This window comes from Sciurus vulgaris (assembly GCF_902686455.1).
Source record: "Sciurus vulgaris genome assembly, chromosome: 2".
Lineage (NCBI taxonomy): Eukaryota > Metazoa > Chordata > Mammalia > Rodentia > Sciuridae > Sciurus > Sciurus vulgaris.
The window spans coordinates 186,854,523-186,871,909 of NC_136462.1; the positions used below are offsets into that span (position 1 = coordinate 186,854,523).

The following is a 17,387-nucleotide window of genomic DNA, read 5'->3' on the forward strand; positions in this document are numbered from 1 at the left end:
TGAATCACAAGGCTTTTACTAACTGGATGAATCTCCTCTGATTATTTAATTACTATCAACTTTAACTAATATCCTTTGTTGCTATAATTCCCTACAAGTTGATGTACCTCAGATGGTACAAAGGTGTAAAACTAAGGAAGCACTTCATAGTCTAGAAACATTTCAAAAATGTTGTACTCACAAAATCAGAAGCAAATGGGATCTTTAAGGTCACAGAGTCAAATGCTTTAATCACTTTAATTTTAATGAGATACACTTTCACAATACAGAGGATAAATTTCAATTTCAAATCCTAGTTCATTTCTTCAGTCAGAGAAAAAAACATTTCTTTCTTCTAATCTGGTGATAAAAATCACCTTGCTTGATTAGAATCACTACTAAGGGAAGAATCAAGTGGCCAGACACTTCCAGAACTATCACAGATCACATTGTAAAGTAAAACCTGACTGTGCTTTTTTGTTGTTCTTGGACGCTCTGCCATAATCTCAACTGATGAAGATCAGGAATGAACAGATTTGTGAACACAGGACTGAAGAACCAATCTCCTGACAACCAAACCTTCTCAGGGTTCAGAAGCACAAACATTCAAATTCCTGTTTCTGGAAGACAAAAGGTTTTACAGTTGGCACTCTATATTCAGTCCCAGGAGGCCTCACCAGCAACACAACACCTTTTGACTCATTACACTTTACTGCCTTCCATAGCAGAACAGTAACACCCATAGACTTAGGAGTGAAGACAGCACTGTTCTGAACACAAGAGCTACATGATCTGGGCAATTTATTCAATGTCCTTAGGTCTTACCTTAGGTCTTAGTTTCTTTGACTATAGAGTGAGTACAAAAAAAAAAAAAAATCATATCAGGCTGCTACATGGGTTTAAAAATGTTATTCTGTTAACATCAAAATGAGAAGTCATCATACTAGGGCACCAAAAATGACTTTGAAGATCTTTTCTTCGTGTTTGCAAAAAAAGCACAAAAAGATATAAAGATATAAAACACTGTAAAAAGCTTTTGGAGATATTTTTAAAACAGTTATAAAAAGGAACAAACTACTGATATATGAAACACAGATGAATCTCAAATGCATTATGCTAAGAGAAAGAAGCCAAACTGAAAGACTACATACTGAGTGGTTTCGTTTATATGACATTCTGGAGACAAAAACTGAATAATGACTATTAAGAACAGAAATCCAAAATATTTTGAGAAAACTGGTACACAGGGGAAAAAAGTGAAGACCACATGGTACATAAAGGAAGGCTGTGGGAGAGGATGGTTTTAATCCATGGATAGACTGAATAGGAAGCATTTAAAACAGATTAATAAAACCATCATCCAAGAGGACCTTAAAAGCACATTTTAGACAAGATGGATGGAACTTTCAGATAATAGTACATAAAGAGAACACAGTATTTTACACAAATAATTCATATGATAAATACAAATATTTACCAGATATAACTAAGTATTCCTGTTCACTAATACTCATAAAGCTTTCCATTTTTACTCTGAATTGTTAAAACTTATTTTGGAGCAATTTATGCTAAAGAATAAAATCCATCTGATAGCTATACTAGACAGCAGGAAACAAAGTAAACATGTTAACAGAATCCTAACAGACAATAATCAGCAGAGACAAGTTCTTACTGGAAATAACAAGAAAATAAAAATCACAGGTGTGGCTGCTCAAGCCCCACACTCTTCATTCTACAGGAAAAGAAGAGCTACCCCAAGTGGCAAGCCAATCCACAACCTGAAAATGTCTTCTCAACTAAATCTGTGGAATTCCTAGTACTATTTTTTTTTTTTTTTTTTTTTTTTTTTTACGGTACTGGGGATCGAACCGAGGGCCTGGTGCTTGCAAGGCAAGCACTCTACTGACTGAGCTATCTCCCCAGCCCCCTAGTACTATTAAGATAAACTTGCCCCCTATTTCAAAAACTCTGCTGTATAAATAAGTCAAATTTTAAAAAAATAAGATTTTCCCAGTTGTGTTTTTTGTTTAAAGACAACAGATTCTAAATCTAACACAAATTTCCTTCATTTATGTTTTGTGGATGAAATCCTAAAACTTGCTTCCACATTCTATATTAAATTGACTCTGCAAAGCCAGGAGGATGCTGCATCCTGATGGATTCAACAATCCTTTCAGCCTCCCATAAACTGAATTCTGGCACCTTCTGCACTTTCTTTAGGTCTAAGAAATTTTGTTTAATAGAAATTGAAAAGGGTTAAGCTTTGGATTATTAAAAGATGAGAAACAGCTCTTAATTCTCTCTCACCCCCAACTCCTCCTTTCTTGAAAATTAAAAGAACAGTACTGAGGTCATAACACAAGATGCTACAAGATCATATGTTAAAAGTTCTTGCAAAAGCAGACAGCTCTGGAAGAATGGTGAGGTGTGTGGCTGGCAACAGGAACCTCCTGCCAAACAGACAATAAAATGCTCTGGTTCTCCAAGTTCGGTTGCTTTACATTAAAAGCAGAAACCATAAACAATACAGAAAACACTTGAGGCCACGCCATGGTCTTTTTTTTTTTTTTTTGGTTGGGGATTGAAACCAGAGGTGCTTATTAATCCTGAGCCACACCCCCAGCCTTTAAAAAATTTTTTTTTTATTTAGAGTCAGGGACTCAACTGAGTTGTTTAGGACCTCACTTAAGTTAATGAGGCAGGTTTTGAATTTGTGATCCTCCTGCCTCAGTCTCCCAAGCCCCTAGGGAGGCCACCTCTGTAGGCAACTCCCCAACCCCATCCTTATCCACTGTGCTGGGGATCTAACCTAGGGCCTCACCACTGAACCACAATCCCCAGCCCTAGGCAAATTCAAGCCAATACACTAATTTCTGTTAACACCATCCTACAATATGTATAATCCATTTAATTTGCCTACAAATTGGAATAGACTGATCGTCTATTTTAAATTCACATTATATTAAAAGAAATTGTACTTAAAACTACTGATTTTTAAACACTTAGCAAGTTTTCAGATGCACACAGAGCACTATTTTAGGGGAACTGGTCTGAGACATGACAGAATTCATGCCCAGAATGAGGAAGAGAACCACAGAGAAAAGCCTAACTCACAGATCAAAAGACAACCGTTCTAAAATAGAAACTCAATACATATCACCTCCTGCTCATATTACCTTATATTTATATTACCTGTTCCAATGTTTCATCATCAGACCAAGTACTGAGAACCAGTTGAAGTGGCATGATTTAAGATGTTTCTAGACAGAGATGACCAGTTTGGCAAGAGAGCTAATTTCCAAATGACCACTCTGGAATACATGTGCAGAATCAGATTCCTATCTTCGAGCACTGAAGACAGCATCTTCCTCAAGATGCTAAATTTGAAAATTAACTCTTTGTGGTAGTATAAGCCCAGGCTAGTAATAAAATGAAGAAAATAAAGGTCAGGAAACTCTCATCAAGTTGGATACATAAAAGCGCCACAGAATTCTCAAGGAGTTGGTACAAAAGTGGGTGTCACAAACAAATGACAAAGGCTGCTTCAAAGAATATGAAATAAAAACAAGAACTAAAGGGCTGTATCAGATTCACCTCTGAGGCCCCAATACCCAGGATAGGTCAAAGATACACTAAGTACACCTATATGGTGGGGTATGTGCATGGATAGAACTTAAAATGGAAGGTCCACTGGTTATTTCACCACTCATACTATCTCCTTTTCTCTACACCCAAATAACTTATAGACCAAAAAATTACAGGAAAACAATTATTGTACGGAAATCATTCTAGGGTCTCAGCCTTCTGTGTTATGTGTAAAGGGTAATCTTTGCATTGGCCAAATGGTCTCTAACCATACCATCAGACATTTCAACTTCAAAAACAACCTCATACCCTTTATATTTGGATATATCATTTTATATATAAAAGAAGGTAATTCCAACTCTACCTACTATTATTCCCACTAATTTGATGTAACAACTGAGTTTTTAGATTTTTGTTTTTTTTGTTTTTTGTACTGGGGATTGAACCCAGGGGCACTTAACCACTGAGCCACACATTCCCAGTCCTTTTTTATATTTTTATTTTTAGACAGGGTCTTCCTCCTACCTCAGCTTCCTGAACTGCTGGGACTGCAAGCATGAACAACTGAGAATTAAACAGCTGGCTCCACTTTAAAATTCATTCTAGAGCTAGGAGCAGTCAGTCATGTGAACCAAGTCTAAATTACTCAGGAGGCTGAGGCAGGAGGACTGGTAGAGAGCAGTAGTTTGAGGCCAGAATGGGCAACACAGTAAGACTTCATCTCAATAATTAATTAATTCACCCTGAATTCTATTCACAGTGCAATGCCAGAGTTTCTTAGCAACCTTTGCAATGTGATTTCTCTCTAGATTCTATACCCATATCTTGAAACTAGGAGCAACCAACTTCTTGTATTCCTAAGATTCTACCCCCAGAGTTAAATACTCCTGAACTCGTAGCTTTTAAAAGTCACACATGGAGTCTCTCTTATCCTTACCAGTTCCTTAACTAAAGCTTACAGTTTCCATTATCATTAACTCTTCTATGGGGAGGTACTCGGGCTTCCAAATCTCTTAGGAAAACAGGGAACTCTGGTGATCTGTCAGCTGCTACATGAAGAAGGGTATATCATAACAAGGATAATGCTTACAGAGGAAAGAAGTGATATTTCATTTAGACTAAGAACAAGGAGTAATCTGGGAGGCCATAAAAAAGTTTTGAGGGGCTGGGGATATAGCACAGTTGGTAGAGTGTTTAGCTAGCATGCACAAGGCCCTGGGTTCAATTCCTAGCACCACCAAAAAAAAAAAAAAAAAGTTTTGAAATTGCTATTCAATAATTCAGTAAGAAGAATGATGGCAAAAATAAGTATAAACTGCTATAGAGAAGACCTTAGCAATTTGATCCCCAAATAAAAGTAATCTGGCAATTAATATTTTTGTTGAACAAATTAGATCTCTTTTTGGACATATGTTAGACAACTCCCAAATAATTTTAAAATAAAACTGGGTGCAGTGGTGCACACTTGTGATCCCAAAGACTCAGGAGGCCAAAGCAGGAGGATTCTAAGTTCAAAGTCAACCTGGGCAATTTAGCAAGACTGTCTCAAAATTAAAATAAAATAAAATGAGCTGGGGATGTAGTTTAGGAGTACATTTGTCCAACTGCCATTAAAAAAAAAAGTAATAAATAAAGGGTGAAATATTTGTATTTTTCTCTGTTTAGATTTGGGCTTGTTTTTAAGCTTTTGCTTTTTCAATAAATTGTGCCACATTTTAACTTTTATTGAAGTGTAATAAACATTTAAAAGTACAGGCCTTCATATACTGCACACAGCTGTATAAACAGCATCCAGATCTAGAAACAGAAAATCTATTCTCCTTTCTAGTCACACTATTTTTCCCAAGTAATCACTATAATGACACTACCAGTATAAATTAGTTTTGCCCATTCCTATACCTTGTAAAAGTGGAATTAGATAGTAATACTCTTGCATCCAGCTTCTGTGCCAGTTATCAATTTATTTCCTCTTAACTTCAAACACTCTTCAGCACCAGCTCTGTGACAACAGACTGGACTCTAGTATTTCTCCTTAACAGAGTATGATGCTAAGTGTGGTCAGTAGAGGGAGCCGGAGGGATACTGCAAAGGAAGGGAGCTTCTCTTTCTGGTTCAAGTGCTATGCTTTTGTTTGTCCTCGCTCTTGTTCCATGGTCACTAGTGAAATATCTGAGTATCTCTGCTGGTGCTCTGCCCCACTCACATACCCAAGGCTCACAGTTCCTCAGCAACCACAAGCTTTAGTCTGGGCCTGGTGACCATCTTCCTGTGGTCTTCCAGACAGAGACACTGGGGACTCCAGGTCTGTCTTACAATAGCATCCTGGCTGCTTCTGCTTGACATTCCAGAACTGTTTTCCTGCAGCCCTCTCTATATGGACACCATGTACTCCAGGCACTGGGACTTCAGTGGCATACCAACTCCTGCTGCATGCTGGCCCACCAATTTGGTTCATTTGGACCCTGAGAGGTTATTGCTCAAGGCCTTCCCAATGTGGACACTGCGTGCTCCAGGCCTTGTTCTCCCTCTGTATACCTACCCACCAGCCTCAGTCTGCCTTACCCAGAAGATTGTTTCCTGCTTGCCCAGCAACTGTGGACTATATATGACCTAGGCGACCTACAGAACTCGGACACCCAGTGGGTAATAACCACAATTTCTCCAATGAAATTTCAACACTGGGAAGGTGCCTCCTATCCCATTTAGAGTATAAATAATTTTCTGAAGTTATCTAACCTTAAATGGCAAAGCTTAGATGTGACGCAGGACAGTGATTCTAAAGTGGAAGATCTTTCACTACCGATATGGATGAGATTAAACATACTTCACCAGACTCTATAAATTCTAGATAAACTGAGACATGTCATTCTTGCTATTGTATCCTATTACCTAGAATTATGCTCTCCGTAAATGAGTTGAACAAATGAAGATCCTATCATTGGAACAATCCTTATACACAACCTAATTTCTCAAGTTCAGTGATTCTTAACCAATACTATGCATGTTACATAACCCCAAGTGGGAAATTATGATATTGTAGATTTCTTTATTAAAGCATTTTAAAACCCAGACCAAGTGAAAAGGAAGAGCTAAATTCTAAGTTTCAAATTAGGGAAAAAAAAAAAAAAATCAAAGTGACACAATTATCTGTGACTCAAGAAAGGGAATGAAGACATATAATCTGGTAAGAAAGAAGAGACCAAAAATAGTTGGAGAACAACACCAAAAGAAAGAAAACAAAAACACCAAGACCTAAGCCTAAAAAAAAACCCAAAGAGGCATACAAGTTAAAAGACTTTATGGATGAAAGCTTGAATAAATTTATTCCCAAAGCATACTAGACAAGCAACAAGTGAAGACATGGAAAGCCTGGGGAACTCACTATACTGTTCACCATTTAGCGGGGGCTTTCTGACTGTAAGCCAGCTACAGAAATCAGCTCAGGTGAGGGTTAGGGCAGCAGGCAGTTCCATCAACAGCTCCCAGGCTCAGGCCTTGTAGACCACAAAGAAAAGGGGCAAGAACGGGTTCCAGATCAATATAAGCACATGGGTAAAAGAAAGGGCCCCTCACTCAGTGTTGAGATAAATCAAAGTCTGCAATGCCCTCAAGCAAGCAAATGTTCTTTTAACTACTGCTACTATGGGAAGGAGAGAAAGCAGAAAAAAGGGAGAAAAGGAGAGAGGGAGGATAAAAAGAGAGAAATCACCTAAAATTTAAATTTTATGTACCTTTGCTATTGTTTAATAAAAAGCTTAGCAATGGAAAAAAAATAGATTTTTTTCTCATTTTCAAAGATGATTTGGAAGCTTGAAATGAGTCCTCCCTATATTTGGAGATAATGAAATTTATTCGCCTATCTATTTTCCACTCTCCCCTGAACCTTCTACATTCTGTATCCTCCTTAACTTGCAAAGTCTAAGCTGAACTAAGATACTTTTATCAGATATCAACCCTTATAATACAGTATCAGGTAATATCAACCCTTAGAAAAATCCACTGGAAACCAAGTCAGATCTCATGGTGAAATGCTAAAGGCACTCACAGTAGACAGAAACAAGAGGCTGGGTTGTGAATCAGTGATACAGTGCTTGCCTAGAGTGTGAGGCAGAGGGTTCCATCCTCAGCACCACGTAAAAAAAGTAAACAAAACAAAGGGTACTGTGTCCATCCATAACTAAAAATAATTTAAAAAAAAAGAAGTTAGGAACAAAACAAAGATTGCTTGGACACTCTGGAGACGATGGAAAAGATTATGAGATATGCAAACTAGAAAGAAAATATGTAATTATTATTCATATGACATAACTGCTTATTTTGTAAGAAACTAAACTTAAGAAATTACTTGAAAAACCAAGAGAATCAAAATATAAATTTTAAAAGATGATCCATAAAAAATGTTTATACAAATATGGGTAATTTATGAAAAGAAATCTCAAGCTTTCTTCATGTATGTTCCTACTGTGGTGTGGACATCATGCAGAGCCAGTGAAACCAACTCCACTCCTCTCACTGTAACTGCCCCCTCAAGGGTCTGGTCCCAAGCACAGGTCCATTACACAGGCCAGACTTGAGAGTCAACCTGCAGTAGTTTGGCACTACACTGGGATTAACCCCATCAGGCAAAACAAATCTTGTTTAGCTTATCTTCATTTACACACCTAGAACTGTGCTAATATATGCCAGCATAGCATACTTGATGTAATTTCTATTACATCAAGTTCAACCATTTCACAAGTCTCTCTCATTTTATGACTTACCTGAGATCTGAGGAGCTAGTCATCTTTTTCAGCGACCAACATGAGAAGATAGTCACCAATAAAACAAAAGAACTATTTCTTCACTGATTTTTTTAAAAAGGCTTTTAAAAATTTTAATAATACATTTTATTTAACTTAATGTACCCAAAATATTGCCAGTTCAAACCATAATCTGTATAAAAAGCTATTAATGAGGTATATTGTATGCTTTTTTGGGGTATGAAGTCTAAAATTTGATTCTTATTTTATCTTCCATCATTTTCAACCCAGAAGAGCCCCATTTCCAATGCTCAACAGCCACATGTGACTGGTGGCTACTACTATATTGGGACAGCACAGTGCTAGGTGATAGCATAACTGTTAAGCTGATGGTACATGCAAGCCAAATTGAAATCTGACTGATTTTAGAATCATGAAAAATAAGATATCTGAGATGAAGGGTGAAGAAAACAAACTCAGGCTCAGGCTCATGACGTACCAGCTGGGAGATCTCAGACAACCTATTTCACCTCTCTTGGTACTGGTTCCCATAGTAAAAACATGAGAATAATATTAATGCCTTCCTTATAATGACTGTTTTGAGGATTGGAAATGCTTATCTATGTAAGGTACTTCGCAAAGTAGCATCCAGTATTTAAGTTTTACTACTATTATTATTTCTAGTACAACCAACCAAGGTAGCCATGGGATGGTGGCAAAACCTCTAGGTTTATCTGGTAGAAGATCTGTGTTTGAGACCTTCTTCTGCCATTGACCACTTTGTGTTTTAACATTTCTGAGACTCAGCTCCCCCTTGAGTTGAACACCTGCCATCTCCTAGGACACTGTTCTGAATGGACAGGTAAGAACACGTATATCATAACTACCATTTTAGGAAATCTTCATTATGGTGGCATAATACATGTAAGTACTATCTTGTTTCATCTTCACAACACTATGTGAGGTGTTTTTATTCCATTTTATATTTGAGGAAGGCAAACCTTGGCTGGCTACAGGTTACAGTGCTGGAATTTGAACATAGGAATCTGACTCCAGGGCTGGGGAGATAGCTCAGATGGTAGAGTGCTTGCCTTGCAAGCACAAGGCCCTGAGTTCGATCCCCAGTCCGCAAAAAAAAAAAAAAAAAAAAGGAGTAAGTAGGAATCTGACTCCAAAGTGCCTGTATAGTACTATGTGCTAAAAAGCAAACTTTAATTAAAAAAAAGAAAAAAAAAAACTTCATGGTTCCTTTCTCCAAAGTGCCTGAATAGTGCTATGTGCTAAAACACAGACTTAAAAAAAAAAAAAAAAAAAAAAAAAAAAAAAAAAAAAAAAAAAATTTAAAGTTCTTTCCTGGGCTGGGGATATAGCTCAGTTGGTAGAGTCCTTGCCTTGCAAGCACAAGGCCCTGGGTTCAATCCCCAGCACTGTGAAAAAAAAAAATAATAATAATAATAATAAAGTTCTTTGCTAAAGATTTTGCTCTAAATCTAATTCTATGATCCCAGTACCTAAAACTATATGCCAAGGGAAAAAATAATCTGGGAAATTATTCATTCCACAAAAACAGTAATATGTTCCCTGTTGTGTTGAGCTCTTTTGCTAAATGAACAAGTTTTTTAATATACAAGGAAAATAAATTCATTTTGTCCTCAAGCAAAACTTACTTGAAAGGAAAGCACCACAGAAATCAGGAAGATGATTCAGAAAATCTGCTTCTATCAGAAGGCACAAACATCGTTACTAAAACATGTTAGGTACTTGAAGAAATTCTACGTGGGGAAAATTTAACCCTACAATAATGATTACCAAAACTATATACAGCATCAATATTTGAATCTATAAATGTAATATAAAGAAATATGCTATCTTTAGGCCAATCCCTACCATCACACTTGAAGCTTTTCTTGTTAAATACACTAGCACACACAGTGGTAGTTCCAACAGACTCCAAAACATTAGAAATTTCCATCTCTTCCAGCATCAGACCTGAGGAGGCTTCCTCACCCTCTTCTATAAGGCTTATCCCTATTAATGACATCCATCTGCTCAAACCATCAGACTTAATACAATAGGTAGATTCTTGAAATCTACTCATTTCCTAATCCACACAGATTAACTTTTTATCAGACCAATAGAAAATAAGCACAATTCAAACATAAAAACACAGAGACAGGCATAACTCTGTGTCAAAGAACACTCCCACTCAAATTATTCACTATCCCCACCTGCATTAACATTCCACAGAAACAAATTCATTTGCTAACGTTAAAACAGAATGAGGAATGGCAAAAGAAGGGAGGGATCGTTTAACAGTTTGTGAGACAGCAGAAATAAAGACAGGAACAATATAGTCTCTATAGAATCTTCTGACTCTTGGATCTAGAACCACAGATTTGTGACTGATATTTATTATATAATTTAGAGAATTTGAAAAATTGCTTTTATGGTATTAAAATACTAGCTATAGGCTTTCTGCTTCAAAAATTGTGTAAATAAGTTCTATGTGGGTGGCTACTTGGGAGAGAAAACAGCTTTAACTTTAAGGCAAATGGGGTTCAAAGTCCAGAGGGCATCCTAAGTAAAAATGACTGTAACCCAAGCCGTCTGCCAGGTTCCTCTGGACCCTTCCACCTATACTGATGAACTACTAGGTTCTCCCCACCCAGATGAGAATGCCAGATTCCTGGGGTTGTTATTGCTCTATCTAAGGTCAAGTTAGATAATTCAAAGAAGGTTGGGGAGGGGGCTTGTGTATCTATGTATATACTATCAAACAATACGCATTCATGTACATTATTTATGTACTTGTTAATATAAATAAGTTTATTCTCCAAGGCCAGTAGGGTAGTATAGATACTACATAATCTACTCTCTCCCTCTGTTAGAGCACATTTTCTACACAACTGGATCCAAATCCTAGCCCTTGCTATTCATCAGTTCTATGACCAAGACAAATCAGTTAATCTACCTACCTCAGTTTCCTCATCTAAATTAAGGATGATAAACGTGAGGATTAAATAAACTACCACATACAAATTTCAAAGTACAGTACATACTATAGTATAGAAAATACTATATAAGGTTAAATATTACCACGAATAGTCACTAGAAAACCACCTAAGATCACAAGGAAAATGTATAACAATAATAGAATAAAATGAACTATACAGATTCAAATTAAGTCTTTACCATGATCCATAATCCTCAAATGAAGGAACTTCAGAACTTTATTTTTCCTTTCTTAAATAAAAACATTTAACCAATGCACAATAATCCAGAAACATGACTCTAATTCCAATTCTGTTCCCATGAAACCTTTTAAACACAACTCATTGAAAACAAATAGAGGCATTTAATTTAGCTAAACACAACTTTCAAACATTCTTTTTTTTTTCCACAATGACACCTCTTTTACTAAGCATAATCAAGAGAAAAAAGTACTTTGCATAAATAAATTTTCCAGACACCTTAGACTTTCCTCATAGCTTAAAAAAAAGTGGTTTGTTTTGTTTTGTTTTTGCAGTGCAAGGGATTGAACCCAGGGCCTTGTGCTTGTGAGGCAAGCACTCTACCAACTGAGTTATATCCCCAGCCCCTAAAAAAAAGTTTTTTTTAATCACAAATTTTCATTTCATTTTAAACAAGTTTCTCAGACTTCACAGAATGTAGTAATAGTGAAATAAATTATTTGGGCAACAATCAACAATAAATGTTCAATTCAAACCATCAGGTGAAAGACAAGACAAACATGGAGCTCTGCAGATTGTCAAAATGTCACCCATGAATTGTGCTGGTCAATGGGTGTGCAGTGTACAACCTATGAAATTTAAAAAGTGAAAGTATAAAAAATTGTCATGCCTCAAAATTTACCTGGTTACAGGTAACATGGGGAAAGAATAACGTGTTAAATGACACAAGGATACAATCAGCATAATCCAGAATGTGGGGAAAGGAAATGATCTAATTTCCTCAACAAATAATAATGGCATGATGTCCAAAAAAAGGAAGGGGAGTCAATTATTATTGATTAAAAGAAGCTGAAGAGTGATTATCAATCAAATGCATTATGTGGACCTTCTCTGGACCTAATTTGGATAGGCACAGTAATATTGTATTATTCTCTCTACTTTTGTATTATCTGAAATTTCCTAAAACACAAAATAAATGTTTTCATCACAGTCATTATTTATGAATGGTAAAATGAGATTATTCTCTACAGAATAAAGGTTGCCTACACAACCATTTAAAAAATTATAATAGTTAAAAACTCAAAGTTAACTGTCTTCTTTGCTGTTATATCAGCTACCTGGTTCTCTGACAGCAATGTACTGAGAATAAAACAGACTGAAAGAGACTGTAACCTAAAAGCAGTGTAGAAGTGCACTTGTGAAAAAACAAAAGTTTGAAGAAAGGAAATCATGAGAAATTGCGTGAAGAGAGCAGTAAAAGTTTCCTTTTAAGACTGCTTTTTTAAAAATGCAGAAATATTAAAATTTGAGGTACTTTGTGTACATTTATTGTGCAAATTATAAATACATTATATATTATGTGCATAGATATATATTACTATAATACTATGTAATATAAGGTAGCATATATGTAATGGTATGCATGTGTGTGTATAGTTATCTACTAGTAATTTTGGAAATATCTGAGAAAATGATAATGAAAAAGAAATACTTAAATTACTACCTGGAAATAATTAAAAATGTATAATAGATAAAAATGTTAAAAAAATAAAAAAAAGGTTAAGGGGAAAAAAAGGGGACAAGAATTTATAACCAATCCTAAGTTTGGCCACCATCCAAGAAGCAAGGAAAGCTGCAGAAAGCCCACATATGTAAATCAACATGGAAACAGAGGCTCAGGCAGGCTTCCTTTGTCAGCAAAAATCCTCTCTATCACATTCCTATGGAGAAGTGCTTTCCATTAAGCCATGTTCTCTTACCAAGGTGTAAGCAAGATGTTTTGACAAGAATTGAACTCTTCCAGCCTCTATCCAGAGAATTGTTATTCAAGGAATTAAAATACGAAAACATGTATTTTTAAATGGAGTGTATATATTTCTGAGTCTTCAGCAATTTGTCTTTGTACTTTTCAAGTTTCTCCAATTTTCATATAAATGCATAAATTGAAGAAATAGTCTTTATTATTATTTTTTTTTAATTATTGTGGTTTTATCTTTTTTTGTACCAGGGATTGAATCCAGGGTTGCTTAATCACTGAGCCACAATCCAGCCCTTTTTGTATTTTATTTAGAGACAGGGTCTCACCGAGTTGCTTAGGGCCTTGCTAAATTGCTGAGGCTGGCTTTGAACTTTCCATCCTCCTGCCTCAGCCTCCCAAACGGCTGGGATTACAGGCGTGCATGCACCACTGTGTCCAGCAAAATCACTATCGTTTTTAAAAGTACGTTTAAATCAATCTCTTCCATTTCCATTACTTCCCAAAATTTAGTTGAGACTAATATCATCTCCTTCTAAGTATCCATGGAGTTAAAACATTAATTGATTATATCACAGATTTGCAAATATATTGCCTATTTTCTTTAAAAACTTCACATCATAATAATAGTCTATTGCATTTGCAGAAGGTACTGTTCAAATATCATAACCACTAATCTAATAAAAGGGATCAATAACATAAGCACCAAAGAATATCTCCTTTTTAATCTGTAAATGTTTTCTTATCTTTCCTTGTTAGGTATGGAAAATAAATGAATCCAAAATACAGTACCTTGTTGGCCCTTCACAATATTTTCCCAGCAGCTGTCCGCCAAATAAGTTGAGTAACTTTCACCATGCTATCCTTACCTTTCTATGACTCCCTACTCTGCTGTAATATATTTTGAAAATGATTTGGTCAATAGTGGAAGTAAAAAAGAAGAGACACTATAAGAACAAACAATAAATGATGCCCGAAGGCAAGGTTGAATATAGTTTTAACATATAATTGAAAATAAACTGTAAGATAAAGTACATTGGGTTGCACAGAGAGCTAATCTGGGAAACCCATTTCTCTATTGATCTTATTCTCCAGGGAACAGGGTAGACTGTTCCTAGCGCAAGAGAGAAAAAAACATTATTGCTAGCAAGGTAGAAATTAATTAGCTCAGTCCCCTCTCTGCTGTTAATATCCCAAGCAAATGTGTTACTTCCTTAATTAATACAGAAGTTATATTTATCCACACTAAGATAGACTGTGTTCAGATTTTAGAAGTCCTCCTACTCAAAGAACTTAGCTTCTAAAAACTTAGTACTGAATGTGACTTTCTAATATTCTCTGTTAATTATAATTAAGAAGCTAAAATGCAGAAAATGCTATCACATTTTTTTCTTAATCATCATTATAATTCCACAAGATAGATACTGTTACTGCTCCCATCGCATACATGACTAAATTGAAGGACAAGAAGGTTAATGAACTTGCTTAAAGAAAACAGAGTTGCTTAAGCAGCTGAGTCAGGATTCAAATCCATACAGTCCGATTGCAGAGTCTGCCCCACAACCCATGCTTTCCATAATGGAATAATACTACCATCATCACCATTCAAAAGTTTTTTAAGGAGAAAACGGAAAATGTAAAGCTACTAGTTACTTATTCTAAAAATTTATTAGCATCATTAAATCTGGTGAAGAAATATTTGATGAGGCAGCTACTATGTGTTTGGCATTATGCTAAAGGACACTTGAGAGATGACAGCTGTCCTCTCTCAAAACTTTTCTGTCAAAGTAGGGAGACAAACATACATATAAAAGTGGGAGAGAGGACATGTCTTCTCTGTAAGCAACTTCCTCATAAATTTACCCATGGGCAGCCCTTACTTCTCACCCCAGTGCCTCATGCATGCCAGGCAAGTACTCCACCACTAAGCAACATTCCTAGGCCCCCTCCCAGGTTATTTTTTGGATACATCAAGATTGACTTGGGGGTTGGGGAGACAATCAATTTCTCACATACTATTGGGGGAGGGGCAGTGTGGACCTCTAAGTAAGAAAGAATTGTTAAATAAAATCTCAATTCAATTCTAATAATAATAAAAGAAATTATACCTAAAAGATAATTTAAAGACCTAGATATCCAAATATGAATAAGATACTGTACCTACTTTTAAGCAATCACAGTGCAGTGGTGACCCATGCCTATAATCCCAGCAACTCAGGAGGCTGAGGCAGGAGGATCGCCAGATTTGAGGCCAGCCTGGGCAACTTAGTGGTAAAGTACCCTGGATTCAATTCCCAGTACTGCCAATAAAGAAAAGAAAGAAACCACAGTATAGTAAGAAAGATAAACTTATTCAAACTCCATTTGATATCAGAGATGATGAAATTAATTTAAGGAAGAGTTTCAGATGTAGTGAGTAGCTAAAAAGGGAAGTTCTTCATAAGGTATCTCTTAAGGATGTTAGAAAAGCAAAATACGGAAGTGTGAAATTTTATAACAGTATAGTAAATTTATGTTCCAAGTCCTATTAACTAGTCCTGAGGGAGGTACTGAGAAATGAACTTAACCAAAATGTACTGTTAACATTTGATGTACACACAAATATGTAAAAATGAATCCCACTGTTAGGTATAACCATAATGCACCAATAAAAAGAAAAACAAGTCCTGAGTACTCTATAGCATAAATCTGACCCACTCCCCTGGGGAGGAAAAAAAAAAACTCCATCACTAAGCCTAAATCCCAGCTCCTTCGTATGCTGAGGCACGAGGATTGTAAATTCATATCCAGCCTGCCTGGGCAACTTAGCAAGACCCTGTCTTAAAATAAAAATTTTTAAAAGGGCTAGCTAGGCATGTACTTCAGTAGAGTACACTCATCCTGGTGTGAGGCCCTGATTCCAATCCCCTGTACTTAAAACCAAACCAAAACAAAAAACAACAAAAACCTCACCACTAACTTAATAGCAGCAGAATCAACATCAATATTTAATATCCACTGCAGTCCCAAATGTCCAGCAGTTGATCAAATATTGTAAGACATATTAAAAAGCAAAAGGAGGGAAAGATGAGAGATGACCCAGATGTTGTAAATATCAGACAGGAATTTTAAATAACTATAATTAATATGTTAACAAATTTAGTAAACAATATGCAAGAACAGATGGAAAGCTTCAAAAGAAAAGACAAAATATGTAAAAAGAATCAAATGAAAATGACATAATTTTTCTGTCATCAAAGATGAAAATTTCTTTGATAGGTTCATAAGAACATACCAATCAAGGGGAAAAAAATTCAGTCAACTGGAAGATAGGTCCTCAGAAACCCCAAAATGAAACACAAAGAGAAAAAAAGGAGTGGGGGAGGTTTTCAAGATGGTGGCCTAGAGGGTGGCTACATTTCATGTTGCTCCAGGATTCAGGATTCAAAAGAGGAGATATTGAGACGTTTGGGACCAACTCAAAGCAGCCGGGTGACTCTCACCCCCTGGGGAGGCATCCCAGATGGGACGGTGGTCCCGGAACGCAGGAAACTTTGTGAAGTAGAACTGCCGGCGAGACGCCCCTCCCCCCGCTGGAGCAGTGAACTCGGACAGCTGGGAGCGCCGTAAAGGAGGCCGCTCGGCACAGCGCTGGGACTCGGAGCAACCACTGGGGCTCCAGCGGCTGCCCAGGGGAAGAGTGGCGAGGAGAGCTGTGTGGACTCAGGACACCGGGGCCTGCCCTGAGGAGGAGGAGGAAGAGCGTGGCCACTTGGATTTGGAGTGACTGCACCAGAGCTACAGGCGGTTGCCAGAGGAGAAGCTGCGCGGCGAGCTGTTTGGACTCAGAACGACGCTTCTGAACCCCGGGGCCTGCCCTGAGGACGAGGAGGAGGAAGAGGAGCGCGGCCGCTTGGATTCGGGTGACTACACCAGAGCTACAGGCGGTTGCCAGAGAAGGGGCTGCGTGGCGAGCTGTTTGGACTCTGACCACTTCTGAACCCCGGGGCCTGCCTGGAGGAGTAGGAGGAGGAGCGCGGCGGGCCGTTTGGACTCGCAGTGACTGCATTAGCGCTCCAGGCGGCTGCTCAGAGGAGAAGGCGAGTGGTGAGTTGTTCGGTCTTAAAGTGACAGCTCCTGAACACAGGGGGGCTGCCT

At 37.2% G+C, this 17,387-nt stretch overlaps 1 protein-coding gene across 5 annotated transcripts in view; it reads right to left on the reverse strand.

Annotated features, from left to right (window-relative positions):
- CHD6 (chromodomain helicase DNA binding protein 6) overlaps positions 1-17,387 on the reverse strand; it is a 225,131-nt gene that overhangs the window by 171,576 nt on the left and 36,168 nt on the right. For 4 of the 5 annotated variants that reach the window (XM_079126884.1, XM_079126885.1, XM_079126886.1 and 1 more), the window contains exon 2: positions 15,415-15,550. The exons of the other annotated variant lie outside the window; for it this stretch is intronic. The gene's annotated coding sequence lies outside the window, so the exon portion shown is untranslated. The remainder of the gene's footprint in view (positions 1-15,414; positions 15,551-17,387) is intronic. 5 annotated transcript variants of the gene reach the window in all.